The sequence below is a fragment of the Chelonoidis abingdonii genome, chromosome 10, assembly GCF_003597395.2.
Source record: "Chelonoidis abingdonii isolate Lonesome George chromosome 10, CheloAbing_2.0, whole genome shotgun sequence".
In the NCBI taxonomy this organism is placed as follows: domain Eukaryota; kingdom Metazoa; phylum Chordata; order Testudines; family Testudinidae; genus Chelonoidis; species Chelonoidis abingdonii.
The window spans coordinates 16,179,195-16,192,792 of record NC_133778.1 but is presented as its reverse complement, the minus strand read 5'-3'; the positions used below and the strand labels follow the sequence as shown (position 1 = coordinate 16,192,792).

The window sequence follows — 13,598 nt, the reverse complement described above, 5'->3', positions numbered from 1 at the left end:
GGTTGTGGAATCTCCATCTCTGGAGATATTTAAGAGTAGATTAGATAAATGTCTATCAGGGATGGTCTAGACAGTATTTGGTCCTGCCATGAGGGCAGGGGACTGGACTCGATGACCTCTCGAGGTCTCTTCCAGTCCTAGAGTCTATGAATCTATGAATTATGTCCCATAACTGTAATGCAGTCTCAGAGACGGGGCCAGATCCTTAGCTCATGTATGCTGGCATAGCTCCAGTGATTTCACCAGTGTACCGCAGCTGAGCACCGAGCCACCAGTCTGCATGTGAAGGATGCTCTACAAAATAAATGGTTTTACATGTTTCTTAGTGGAACTATAGTCCTGACTCCATCCAGTGGTACTGGAGCACCAAGACCTTGCAGGTCCTCCCCCAGCCAAATAGTTGCAGTTTGTCAATGTACTTATCTGGGCAAAGGTTTGCAGGCTTGTGCCCTTATTGCCTAACATCTGGAGTTTCTGAAGCAGAGCTGAAGATTTTAAAAATGGTATGTGCTCTATTGTCTTCTCTGGGATCACATTTCCTTTGTGAAATCTTCCTGTTCCTAGGGTTTCACTGCTTAGGCAATGGAGCAGGAATGTGCTTTTGCATGCCTGGAACTTGGTGGCTTGCCCCTTGGAGGGCTAGAGACCTGGGGCTAGCCAGCCCTAGTTACTCAGGAAGCACACCTGAGCAGAGATCAGCTGATTCGCCTGCAGGAAGCTACCAAGAGAGTATTCCCAGGGAGAGCAGAGGCTGCTGGGTGTGAGGAGGGTCTAGCAGAGAAACCTGAAACCTGAGGAGTGAGGTGTGGACAGGAAAGGCGTGGGAGTGACCTGGTAAGGTGGTAAGTGGATGGACGCAAGAACTTCATTTTTAATGTGTGTTAATTTCATAACCCTGAGCCCAAGCCGGGGTGTGAATGAACACATGGGGTTGTGAGTTACTAAAGAGATCCCTTGGAGTGGGAAATGGAAGCAGGGAGCTGCTTGCAGGGTTGCCATGAGGCTTTATGGGACATGGCCCCCAGATGACAGTGCAGATTCATTTAAATTCATAAGCCAGTTTGGGTTCTGGGTGTGATTCCTTTCTGCACATATTTGATGCCAACTTTGGCTAGCAAAATTATTTTTGGAAAAGTACATTGTGTGTTCAAATAACGCTGAATTGTTGTTGTAAGAGGTTCAGCAGCCTCCTGAGCACCCCTCTTGGCCAGAGGTCGCTTGGTAGCACCTGGCCTCAATTTCCTCTTTGTCAGATTCCCTTAAAAACTCTGTTGAGTCACTCGGCCAATCACACCCCTTTTTGAGGTCTGGGGGTTTTCTTAATTAACACACAGTTCCCAAAACAAACGCAAAAAAAAATCTTCCACCCGGCTTTAAGCTGGGCGCAGTCGTTCCTGCCTTAGCACAGTCCTATCCTGCTCTCTGGGCCTTCACCCAAAGGAAAAACAAAACTTTCAGCTGGACCTTCCCAGCCCCCAGTCCCTTCCTCAGGAATCGCTGCAGGAGCCCCTCTCTCCCTGCGGTTTCCCTTGGCAGTTCTTTTTCTAGCTCAGCCCTTGCTGAATTTGGCCTCTAACTCTTTGCAGCCTAGGTGCAGCCCTGTCCCTTAACAGGCTCAACTAGGAGTGCCCGCTATTTTTATTTTATTTATTGGTCTTATTTTAATCACATTCCAGATGAATATCATGTATGCCTCACAGAATGTGTCCTCTGGGAAGCAAGAAAAGGGTTAACTTCTTCTGTGCTGTATTGCAGGGATCTGCCAGGGAGCAGGGTAAAGTCAGCTATGCAGGTGAGTGAGGAATCTGCATGTTAACCTTAGGAGCAAGAGACAGGATCTAAATGAATTTAGTGAGACCCCAACAGGCTGTGGGTGGGTCTCTCCCACTAGTCAGAAAGTATCCGCGCCCTGTGGAATTCCATTCATCCTGATGGCATTCCTGGAGCTGAGGTTAGTGTGGCAGTTGAGTGCTTCAGATCCTGGTAGGGATGATGTGCAATGGGACAAAACATGTAAATGATGCTGGAGGCCATTAGGGACATATTATAAATTGAATAGTACAACAAATGGGTCATGGTCTGTTAGGACTCTGGGGACCTGGTATTCCACTACATTACCCTGCTTTCATACCAGCATTAAGTCCACTGATGTCATGATACTCCAGTGATGAGGGGAGAATCACGCTGAAGACAAATCACATAAGTAATAAATTTGGCCTTCTGTCTACTATGATACTGAAGACTCGGTTTTCAACAGACAGAGCCTTAGGTAGCTACACTATGAACTTGTACATGTGCAATGGTACACACGTGTGCCATGATAGCCAATTGAGTAACTATACATACAAACAAATACTTGGCTACCCAAGGACCTGCTGGTGCATGCTGCACCACACTCTGTGCAACACAATATTGGTGCAGTAAGGTCCACAGTTTTTGTACGGAGGTACTCAGTCTCTACCTGCCAAATGATTGCTCTACAAAGTCAGTGTATGTGTTCTGGGATTGGCGGGCTACTTCTGATGACAGGCAAGGAAGAGCCGTGTTATTTTTATTCTAATTGAGGATTTCAGGAACACCAAACCCTTTGGGTCAGACTGTTGGTGAGCTTAGTTAATTGTTACATGCAAAATAACATTAAAAATTGCTACAAAGTTTGAGGCCAGATTTTTAGCGGGTCAAAACTGAGCAAATGTCCATGCATTTGTACATACGCACTTTGCACACACAATCATGCTATGTATGTGTGCACAGTTGTAGAACGTTTTGCACACACAAATATACCTAAGCAATAAGAATATCCGTGCCACGTCATACTACTCAGTCTAGTGCTGGGTAATAAAACATATTTATATTTTTGTACACACACACACACACCCTTTCTTTCCTACTGTGGCTACCTCATTCTCATTCCCCAAATCAAGACTTTTTCAGTCTCTCCTTTAAACAAACCATAAACCTCACATGTACAGGTCTCGGAAGGAGATGCATGCCCCTAAAGAGAGGAGAGTACTGAAGATTAAATGTGCTATGTAAATCTGAAAGAATTTTGCCCCAAACTTATTTTCAGAGCGAGAGCCTGACTGTCTATTTCCGATACCGACTCTCTGCACTCTTTGTAGTTACATGCGAACTCTTCAAGGATCTCAATGCATTTACAAACATGAATGAGTACAGCCCATCAACACTCTTCATGGAGCTGAGAGTTACTGGTGATGGAGAAACCAAACTCAGAGTACGCCGCTTGCCCTTGGTCACAGGGGCAGTCTATGACACATCTGGGGAGAGAACCAGAACTCCTAATGCCCTCTCCTGTTGGTTAATCACATACAAACCTTCCGCTCTGGGGCCCAGAAGTGCACCCAAGACAGCAAATAACACCCATAGTTTTACTGGTTTACAGCAAGGAGTATTGTTTTTGGTAGGCCCAAACAAAACAAAAGCAAAAACTACTTTGGTCTCTTCATGCTCCTCAATCATCACTGTACAGATCAGGGAAGTCGACTTTGTGTTTGAATTAGTAAATTTCATGCTAATTTTGCAAGACTGGTTTAGTAAATACCCAAACACCCTCTATTATATTTGGCATTTATATAATACAATTACTATAGATGCACAATACTCTACAGCTCTAAACAAGGAAAACTAGATATCCCATCCCTTATCGCTCTGGGATGAGTAGTTGATATAACATCTCTCTGTTCTGGCTGGATACAAGAACGAGGGCTGGATTTGCATCAGCTAATCAAAAGGAACCCTGTTCTGGCCAATGGCAGACACAACCTCATTATTCGCTGTACTGAGATGCATGGCGTTTATTCTTTGAACTTCTCTACCTAGCTTGTATATGTTTTATATGTTCATTGTTATCAGTGAAAGGGTGAGAAGGGAATCAGTCATTAATGGCATGTTAGCGACAAACTTACGATCCATGGATACAAGAAATTTTGAACATTGTCAGTGAAGCAGTGTGTGTTAGGTCCTATAGCAGTGCAGAATTTGTGTTTTCCTCAGGTTTTATTTGAATATCTATTATGTGTTTTTTTAAAAAAACAACAACACAAAAAGCCACCAGCTAAGGCCCTAATTCAGCAAAGCACTTAAGCACATCTTTGAGTGCTTTCAGCATGTGATTAACCCCATCGATATTCAGTAAAGTTCTGCATGTGTGTAGTGTATAAGAGATTGTGTGGTCTCCCTTTTCAATACTTTGTGAGCCCTCTAGTGGTCCTCACTATCCTTCTTTGGAAGCCATAAGAAGAACCCTTCCGGAGTAGCAGTGTATATACGGAGCTATGTCTACATGTTGGTGTATTCATATGGTCCCTTCATATTACATACGTTGTACAGGGAGCACAAGATGCAACAACATGATTAAGTGCTCTGCTGAATCTGGCCTTAAATGAATGATGGTGGGCATTAAAATGTAGCATAAGTTTTATAGTGTTGTTGTAATTTACTGTTCTTTGTAAATTATACACGGCATGCTGCGGGGCTGAGGTGACTGCTATATGCAGACATAATTACATTAATTATTACTTATTTGCAATAGAATTTTCTCAGTCAGAGCAGGGATAGTGTGCTGTTACTAATCCAGAATGGCACACTTCTTTCTTTCTATAATGACTGCCTGGCTATTGAGGATTTGGGCTAGATCCTCAACTGGTATAGATTAGCATGGCTCTATTGAAACCAGTGGAATTATGCTGATTGAAACCATCTATGGATCTGGTTAAGAACATCAGAACGGCCATACAGGGTCAAACCAAATGTCCATCTAGCTCAGCATCCTGTCTTCTGATGGTGGCCAATGCCAGGTGCTTCAGAAGGAATGAGCAGAACAGGTAATCATCAAGTGATCCATCCCCTGTCGCTCATTCCCAGTTTCTGGCAAACAGAGGCTAGGGACACCAAGCAAACTTAAATCAGACTCTATGGCTTGGTGCCTCTTTTAATTCAAATTTACTTAAAATAGTCTAGCAAACATGACATCGAAAAAGGAATTTGGAGTTTGTCAATGATTTATTTAAAACACCATCTTTTAGTGTAAATCCACCATCCACAACTAACTTTGGCATTCACAGCACCCCAGTCAAGGAACCTTCTGTACTCCCCGCGTTTCAGCAAGTATTGTCATCACTCTCTGAAGTTCGGCAGCTCATACAAGATCCAAGAGCCACCCAGAACATTGAGGGAGCGGATCTCAGGACGATGGATGCAATCCTGAACTGAGGGACAATCATCTGTGAGCTCCAACATTTGGTCTTGAAGGTCATCTCTTTCGAAGAGTTGGATCTTGTGGGAGCCGGTGTTCTGAGTTGGCAAAGGGACCACAGAGAAGGAAAGACTGAAATACCTCTAACTTTCAAAAGCCAGACAGATCTTCTACTGATTCAATCTGTCTGCTATTAAAGAAACATACACAGAGAGATGCTATTTTTTCATATCTGTTTGCTGAGAGGAAAGGTGGCATTGTGGTTTAAGTACTAGACTAGGATGGGGAAAAATGTGGGTTCAGCTCTCACCACTATCACGGTCTTCCTATGACCTTGGGCAAGCCACTTGCATTCTGTGCCACACTTCTGCAAGTGTAAAATGAAGGTGATATGACCTTCCTCCCACCCTCTGTCAGTTTTTTCTGTTTCCATGGTGAGCCCTTCAGGGCAGTTTTGTCTCTTACTATGTTTGTATAGAACCTAGCAAAGGCACCAACTCCTTGGGTACTCTGGGGCTGGAGTACCCACAGGAAAAAAATAGTGGGTGCTCAGCATCCACGGGCAGCCCCATGAATCAGCTCCTCCCCTGACTCCCCAGCCCTTTCTCCTGCTGATGGGCCCTATCAATCAGCTCCTTATCTTCCCTTCCCAGAGCTCCCACCTGCCATGATCAGCTGTTCAGTGGTGTGCAGGAGGTGTTGGGGGGAGGAGGAGGAGGCATTGAGTGGAGTCACCCACTTTCAGAAGTCAGGATAGTCTCCCCTTTTAAAGAAAGTACTGTTGTCCCAAGTAATTGGGGCACTCATATAAGTCATCCCCCTGCCGTTTTCTACCCTGGCTGAAATTGCTTTGTTTGAAGTAGGGTTGCAGATCCAGGTGATCAGTGCTACATTTGTAATAATGGCCCAGGAAGCTCCTGTCTTGGTAGAATACAAGCCACAATGTAAATGTTTATAAAACCTCACTCAAATGCACGCATTAGATCATAATATTGGCATATCTGGGCTTGCATGCCTGCTGCTCTGCTTACCTTTCCCATTTTCACTAGCTTGTAGAGGTGACAGCTCGGAGCCATGAACAAATACAGAGATATCTTTTATCTACAGCAGACCTAATGCTGCAACTGCAAGATTAACGCAAAAGGGGCATTTTCTGATGAGTAAGGGGATTTCATGTTTTCTCTTTATCATGAGGAATGGCATTTACTGCATGTAGCATATCATCATCTTTGCTACATTTGTGTTATTCTTGGTGCCCTGAGTGCTAATGAACTGTTCATTATATACCTTGAAGACAATGGCAGCAGAGTATAAATTGATGTGTGACAATCAACACCAGCTGAGGATCTGGCCCAGTATGTTAAACAGACACTTATCTTCCTTAGATAAAATTGTCCTCAGTTGTATTTGCCAGTGAGATCGAACAGCATATTTACCCCATATGTGCATTTTATCCCATCTACCCGCCACTGTTGAACTTAGCCCACAGACTTCCATGGAGTTACACTTATTTACACCACGTCTAAATTTGACCCATGATCAAGCACTACGCCTCTTTCATGAAAACAAACTGTTTCTATTACTCTTTTTGTTATAAAGAGATGACAAAATATTAAATCAGTTACTGTAGGAAAATGACTGATGCCCTAAAGGCATGCAAAACAAACAACATCCGATGTGTCTCATAATACATGCTGCAATGCTAACCTACATATTGGAACATATCCTGACTCTACAAGACAGTAACAGAAAGGAATTTCTGTCAGTGTATGTGGGGGAGGGAAGGAGAGAGGAATATAGATATTAAAAGACATATTCTAGTAGACTTTGCACTGACCTCACATTGGAGGGTTACATATTTCCCTGCACCTTCTGAAAAGTTCACCATTTATTGGGCTGTTTGTGCTATCAACATAGCTACTTCAAATATTTGAGCACTTGAACCAACTGGGTCTTATCTGACATTTTGCTTTGACTTCAAATTATGGGTTACTCGCTAATACTGAAACTCAGCAGTGTTAGTCCTGGCAAACTCTCTTCTTTTGAATGTTCTTACAAATTGCTCTGCTTCAATTTTGAATTCAGAGCATAAGCTGATCACCAGCTGCAGCCAGGAAGACACTTTCTTCCCTAGAAGAACACAATCAGTACATCATGGGGAAATACATCGCTTCCTGTAATGGTCCCTGTGGAATACAGGACTGGATAGGCCATTTGGCTTGTTCTCTTATGACAATGTCTATTCCCAAAATCTAAAACCTTTAAAACAAACCACTGCGCACCCTAACTGGGGGTGCAAATCAATGCATGCAGACTTTCATATTTCCAAGAGGCAATGCTTAGAAGCAAAGAAACTGGCACACTCAGAAATGAGAACACAAAACTGAGCTTATGTGTGCAGCTGGAGAAACCTGTTCAGGCATGTGAGGGTATCCACCTAGTCACCTAACTTGGCATGCAAACTTAATTGGATGTCTTGGTGATTTATTTAAAAGCTCTCTTTGCAATGATTTAGTCTCCAGTTCCAATGGACCAAATGGCTATTTTTGGCACAGGAGTGTGAAGGATTTGGAGGGAAGTGCACCCACACTCCTTCACTCAGCAGGGCATTAGACAGACTGGGTGAGCTTTGAATGTTGTGGCTAGGGAAAGCTGAGGAAAGAGAAGAAAGGGCTGTCACCCCATTGCTGTCTGAGGCCTTTCTACCTCCTTTTCCCTCTCTGCCTGCTCCCCTTCATAGCAGGCCTTGTGGTTTCTCTATTGGTTGCAGCTGTGGGTACCTCCCTCCATGATTGGCAGCTCTGGCAGCTGTGTGGGGTTGGGATCAAGCTGCTTGCTTGTAGATGGGAGAGGGTCTTCTCCCCCCTGCGTCTGTGCTCAGTATAGGGTTTTGTAGACTTCACTGCAGTCTTGTTACCACAGTATCTGTCAGGAGCTCCCAATCTTCAATGGATTTATATTTACAACACATCTGTGAGGTAGGGAAATGCTATTATACCCATTTTAAAGACAGCTTCTCTCTGACTCAGGTCTCTAAATGACTGGCAAAAGGTCATACAGAAAGTCTGGGGTGAAAGAGGAAACTGATCCCTGGTCTACCTAGTCCAAAACTGACACCCTAACCACTAGAACATCTTTTCTCTCAGCAATTATTGAATCAACACAACCTGTTTTCTAGAGGCAAACAATTATGCCCCATGAGAATTCCTGTCCACAAAGTAGTCACCTCCTGGGATACTAGAAAAAAGAGAACCCTAAGGGTCTGAGTAAGAATCAAGCACTTCTGTGTTCCAGTTCCAGCTCCAACATAGTCTTGGGTAAGTCACTTAAGTACATTTTTTCTGATGCTGTAGCCAAATCTCCTTTATAGGGATGGGGTAAGAGCTAAAACCAGAAATTCTGGAGCATGCTTGTGCTCAGATTTTTGTGGGATATTATTTCACCTTGAGCCATTGGAATACCACACAATTCTCAAAGTTCTTAGCCACTTGGCAGAAGGCAGGTGTTTTTCAGTGTATCAAACCCTGCACTTCTATTGTCAGTCACTGTAGGATCAGCCAATTTGTGATGAGCTCTAATTGAAATATACAGACTGCTTCCTAAGCTTCTCTTTCCCCCAGACCTTTTAAAGGAAGTGGCTAATATTGTGACTCATAGAATCATAAGACTGGAAGGGACTCAAGAGGTCATCTAGTCTAGTCCCCTGCACTCATGGCAGGACTAAGTATTATCTAGATCCAGGATTTTAGCCTTTGGCCAAACCTTTGCTTACAGAACTCAAAGAGAGTTAGATAACCTTGAAAGATCTGACATCCTGTCCTCTTTTGTAGCTAGGACTCTGGCCCAGAGCATTTGGATCTTTGTGTTCTTCCCTTAGACACTCAGCATTCATTCTTTGGGGTTTGCTTTGTTTTTGGCTTTCTGATGACACACCCCTTTATTCCTGCATAGGAGTTTGGCCAATGGCTATAGAGATCATGATTAGTGAAAGAAGGCCGAAGTGGTTTGGCCTTGTGTAGATGTCAAAAAACTGTATTCCTAAACAAGCCTTTGACTGGGTGGTGCTTAGTGGAAGGCAGACAACAGGAGGGCAACAGACAATGTACATGAAAACCATTGAGAAAAATGTTACTGTCCTGAAAACAGACTATAATAGAGCAAGACATGTGGCATTAGACAGAGGGAGGTGAAAATGCTGGGTTGCATGATGTATCATGAGGCAGGAGAGCAACTAATATAAATAATTAGGAGTTATTTTGTACTAAGTATCTCAGCTCCTTTGGATGGCTTGGGCTTGTTTTTGTTTTCATGCTGAAAAAGTTGCCAGGTTAGCTGTTGCTCTTCTTTGGAAGAGTGTAACAAGTAGCACCCTTGCAGAGCTTTCTTGTGCTCTCACCACACTTATACAACAATATAACTCCCCTGCCTCCAGTAGACTTACTCCTGACTTAGTGGTAGGACTGAGAACAGAAGGGGGCAATCAACACTGCAGCATCTATTGCTTAAGAGAGTGCGCTCAAATAATGGCTGGGTGATGGGGTGTCTACCCCACTCCAGACCTGAGTAAGTATAAGGGGACAATTAATGCTGAGACAGGCTGCACCTCGAGCAGAATTAGGGCAGATAAGGTCTGATGGAAGATGAAGGCCAGCTGGGCAGGAACAGGCTGCGCTGGTATAAAACCAGGAAGTGGTGCACAAGGAGGGGGGCTACAGGAAGGAACTCTGTAGTTACTCCTTAGAGAGGAGGGGACTTGGTAAGAGAGAAGAAGGTGCTCTATGGAGACAGTAAGTCCTGGGATCCTGCTTTGGACTGTAGGACTTGAACTTGAGAGAGGGTGAAGTAGCCATAGGGAGCAGAGGAGGCTCCAACAGTAACCCAGGGATGGGCCAGAACACAGTGAAAGGAAGGTAGGAAGAAGCCTAGAAGACCAGCAATAGAGTCTGGGATAGCAAAGACCATGGTTGCTAGTTAAGGGTGGCTGGTCTGGAACCCAGAGTAGCAGGCAGGCCTCGGTTCTCCTACCAGCCAGGGGGAAGTGGCACAGGATTGCAGGAGACACCAACCGGACAGCTGATCTGGAGCAGGGTGACCAGGTGTCCTGTTTTTAAAGGGACATTCCCATATTTAAGTCTTCCTGCAGGTATCCTGACTTTTTCTTAAAAATGTACAAATTGTCCATATTTTCTGTCTCCCCCCAATCAATACTGGTGGGTCCTGCTGCTGGCCAGATCCCTGCTCAGCAGCTGATCACTCATGAGCGGTGGGTGGGTCCAGTGGCCGATGATGGTGGTAGGGCAAAGCTGCCGTGCACAAAACCAGTCTCTGCTGGGCCATCAGCGCAGCTCCTGTTGCGTGCTGGCTCTCGGCCAGGAGGGCCTTGTCCTGTTTCCAGCCAGCACTGGCTGTGCACTGTGAGCTGTGGTGGCTGGTGAGTGCAGGCAGTGGCTGGTTATGTGTATCCTGTGCTGCCCACCGGTTGACCCTTTACATGCTCCCTCTCTCTGCTTGGTCCCTTTACCTGCCTCTCCCAGCCCTGCTGCTCCTCCGCATCCTTCCTGTTGGGATGCATCCTGCTCCAGCGCTGTGTGGAGAACCAGCACTTGGTCAGAGCACTCAGCTTACCAACAGCTTGGTCGGCAGGCTCCTTTCTTCCCTCACTGCATGTGGCTGGGCCAGTGCCCCAGGAAAGCCCAAGACCCTTTGGCCCAGGAGGCTGGCCAAGAGGAGCCAAGCCCTGTGTGTGCTAAAGCCCTGCACAGCCCTGGCAGGGGGTAGCCTCTCCACCCCTCAGCTAAGCTCTGGAGTGGTGGTGGTAGGGGAAGTGATTTCCAGCCAGTTCATGCCCTGACTCTGCAGGCTTTCTCTTCACCTGCTCCCCTCTCCCACCCTGGGTCCTGCCCCCAAGGATTGTGGGGCTGCTCCATCCACTGGGCACCCTTCCCTGCTGAGCCCCCTCTCTGGCTGGGTTTGCTGAAACCCCTGCAGTAAGGTTCATGGTCCCTGGTGCACAATGCATCTGTGGGGCTTAACCCCTTCCTGCCTGGGCTGTAGCTGGGGGACAAGAGGCGGGTGGGTTATGTCAGTGGCCAGCAGCAGCCTAGAAGTGTTTGCTGCCTCTTGACACTGTGAGCAGGAAGGGACAGGAGCTGCTTCCAGAAACAGAGGAAAATAGGTGTGGAAAAGATGAGCTCTGCAAAGACTTGGGCCAGGTCATCCCTTCCCAGCACCTCCTGCCTTGTGGCTGGAAGCAGCTCCTATCCCTTCCTTCCTGCACAGCACTGAAAGACTGCTGCTGGCCACATTCTGATGTGAACCCTCACAGAAATTGGGGTGGGGGAGCGAGGGGAGTGTGCCCCCTCCACCACCTGTTGCCTTGGGAAGATGTGGTGCCAGGGACCAAGAGAGGAAGGTCCGTCCTGGGGGTCCAGCCAGGCTTGGAGGGCGGAGAGCACAGGGCAGGGAAGGTCGATCAGTTGGTCACCGCCCTGTTGAGAGAGGCGTGTGTGTGTGTCTGTCACCTCTCCTTGTTGGGTAGGTGTATGTCACCTCTCCCTGTGTGAACGCTAAAGCCTTAAAGATAAGATGGTAAATAAAAAGACTCTAGCTACACAGAATTTCTTTTTCACAGGGGGTTCAGTCAACTTGATGTTAATTTGAATGTTCGTACTACATAGTTCTGATTGATTACTGTTGAACTGGCTTGAATATGAGTAATTTTACCAGGTGTCCCATCTTTAGCATAGGGAAATATGGTCACCTTGTCTGGAGGGACATTGATGCCGTGGAAGGAGGCAGGGGACTATAGTGACATTGCAGAAGGGCCAAGTCATGAAGAGAGAGAGAGCGGACTCACAGTGTGAGTACTGCACCAGGTGTGAGCTGATCCCCAGATGTAGCCATAAAGAGGTGCTCCCACTGCTGAGTGAACCCCCTGACAGGCTCCAAGCAAGCACAGCACTTAAGCACATGCTTAACTTTCTCTGTAGGAATATCTATGAACTTCAGTTAAGCACACGCTTAAGTGCTTTGCTGGATCAGAGCCTCATGCTGTCCCACAGAGGCCATGCTGATTGCTTCCGGAATGCCAACAGGTTTTGGGCAGTCTGTCTAGAGATTTCTATTGAAGTCATCTCCCATATGACGGTACAACACACTGCCAACAGGCCACTGGAGATGATACTGTCTAGCACTTTTTACTGGAGGCCTGCTACAATGCTGAGCTTCTCTCACTGACAAAGGAACTTGTGTCTTGGATCTATGTGCAGACGCTCAGCTCTGCCTCACTTTTGGTGTCTCCATAAGAGGACTGTACTGTAGCCGTGGAGGGCAGGCTAGAACTGGATGTCTCATTGCCTTTGCTCTTTTCCTCCGTATTTAATCTTGTCCCTCGCACACCTTCATAATCAATATACAGATTAGTCTTTCCAGAACAGTGACCCTTCATCCCTGCTCATGAAGAGCCAAGGATCAGAATGCATCTCGCTGTATGTAACGGTGTCTTTGGATCCAAAGTCCATATGCTGCTGGTGTGGCTGGCGAGTGCTGCATGGCGCCCCCTCCACCAGCCCGGGAAACGCTCTGTATGGCTCCTCACCAAAAGAGACAGGAACAACAGCATGGGGTCCTCCCCTCCCCCAGGAATGGGAACAAAGGCCCTCCACCCTCAGGGACAATGGGGGGTTCTTTGTCCCTCCTACCCTGAGATACAGGGGTAGAGGTTGTGGAGCTCCAAAAACTCTCCCCCAGGCTCCAGGTCATCTGCTTGGTCGGGTGGACTGGGCCTGCAGCATTTCTATTCCTGCTTCCCACAGTCCTCTGCTGGGCTGGCGCTGGTGGCTCCTGCAGTTGACATCACATTGAGGTGCATTGTTTAAATCTATTGTTTCAGGCTGGCTGCCAACTTAGGCAGACGTCTCTGCATTGGTTCCACCCAAGTCATACTTTCAAGCTTTGCTTTACATCCCTCTGGGCCAGAAACTTCAGCTTTGGTTACAAACAGGAGGTTTCAGTGTAATCAGATAATTCCAGGAGCTGGGACCCTTGACCCAGGCCTGTAGTGCCGATGGCTAGTTAATCCAGCCCTGCACTGGATCGGTGCTCAGGTAACTCTCGGGCCCGAGGCTCAGACCTTGGCTTGGGGGAGAGCTGGGAGGGGACTGTGGCTGATTCCTGCCATCAGCTGGTTGCCCAGTTCTGCCTGCTCCATGCTTGGTGGCTGAGGGAGCTCCGGCTGCTGCTCCCTGGTGATACTCCCAGGGCCCCCTCAGCCCTAGCTCCAAATCTCTGGTAAGGGGGGAGGCTGGAGGACTATGATCTAGATGGTAGCTGATGGTTACAGTCCTCCCACCGCCTCTCTTTGGTCCAAGTCCTGCATGTTTCA

General features: G+C 46.6%; 1 pseudogene; it reads right to left on the bottom strand.

Annotated features, from left to right (window-relative positions):
- The window catches only part of LOC116816091 (gamma-crystallin B pseudogene), a 7,581-nt pseudogene extending 1,435 nt beyond the window's left edge, over positions 1-6,146 (bottom strand).
- Positions 6,147-13,598: the final 7,452 nt, after the last annotated feature.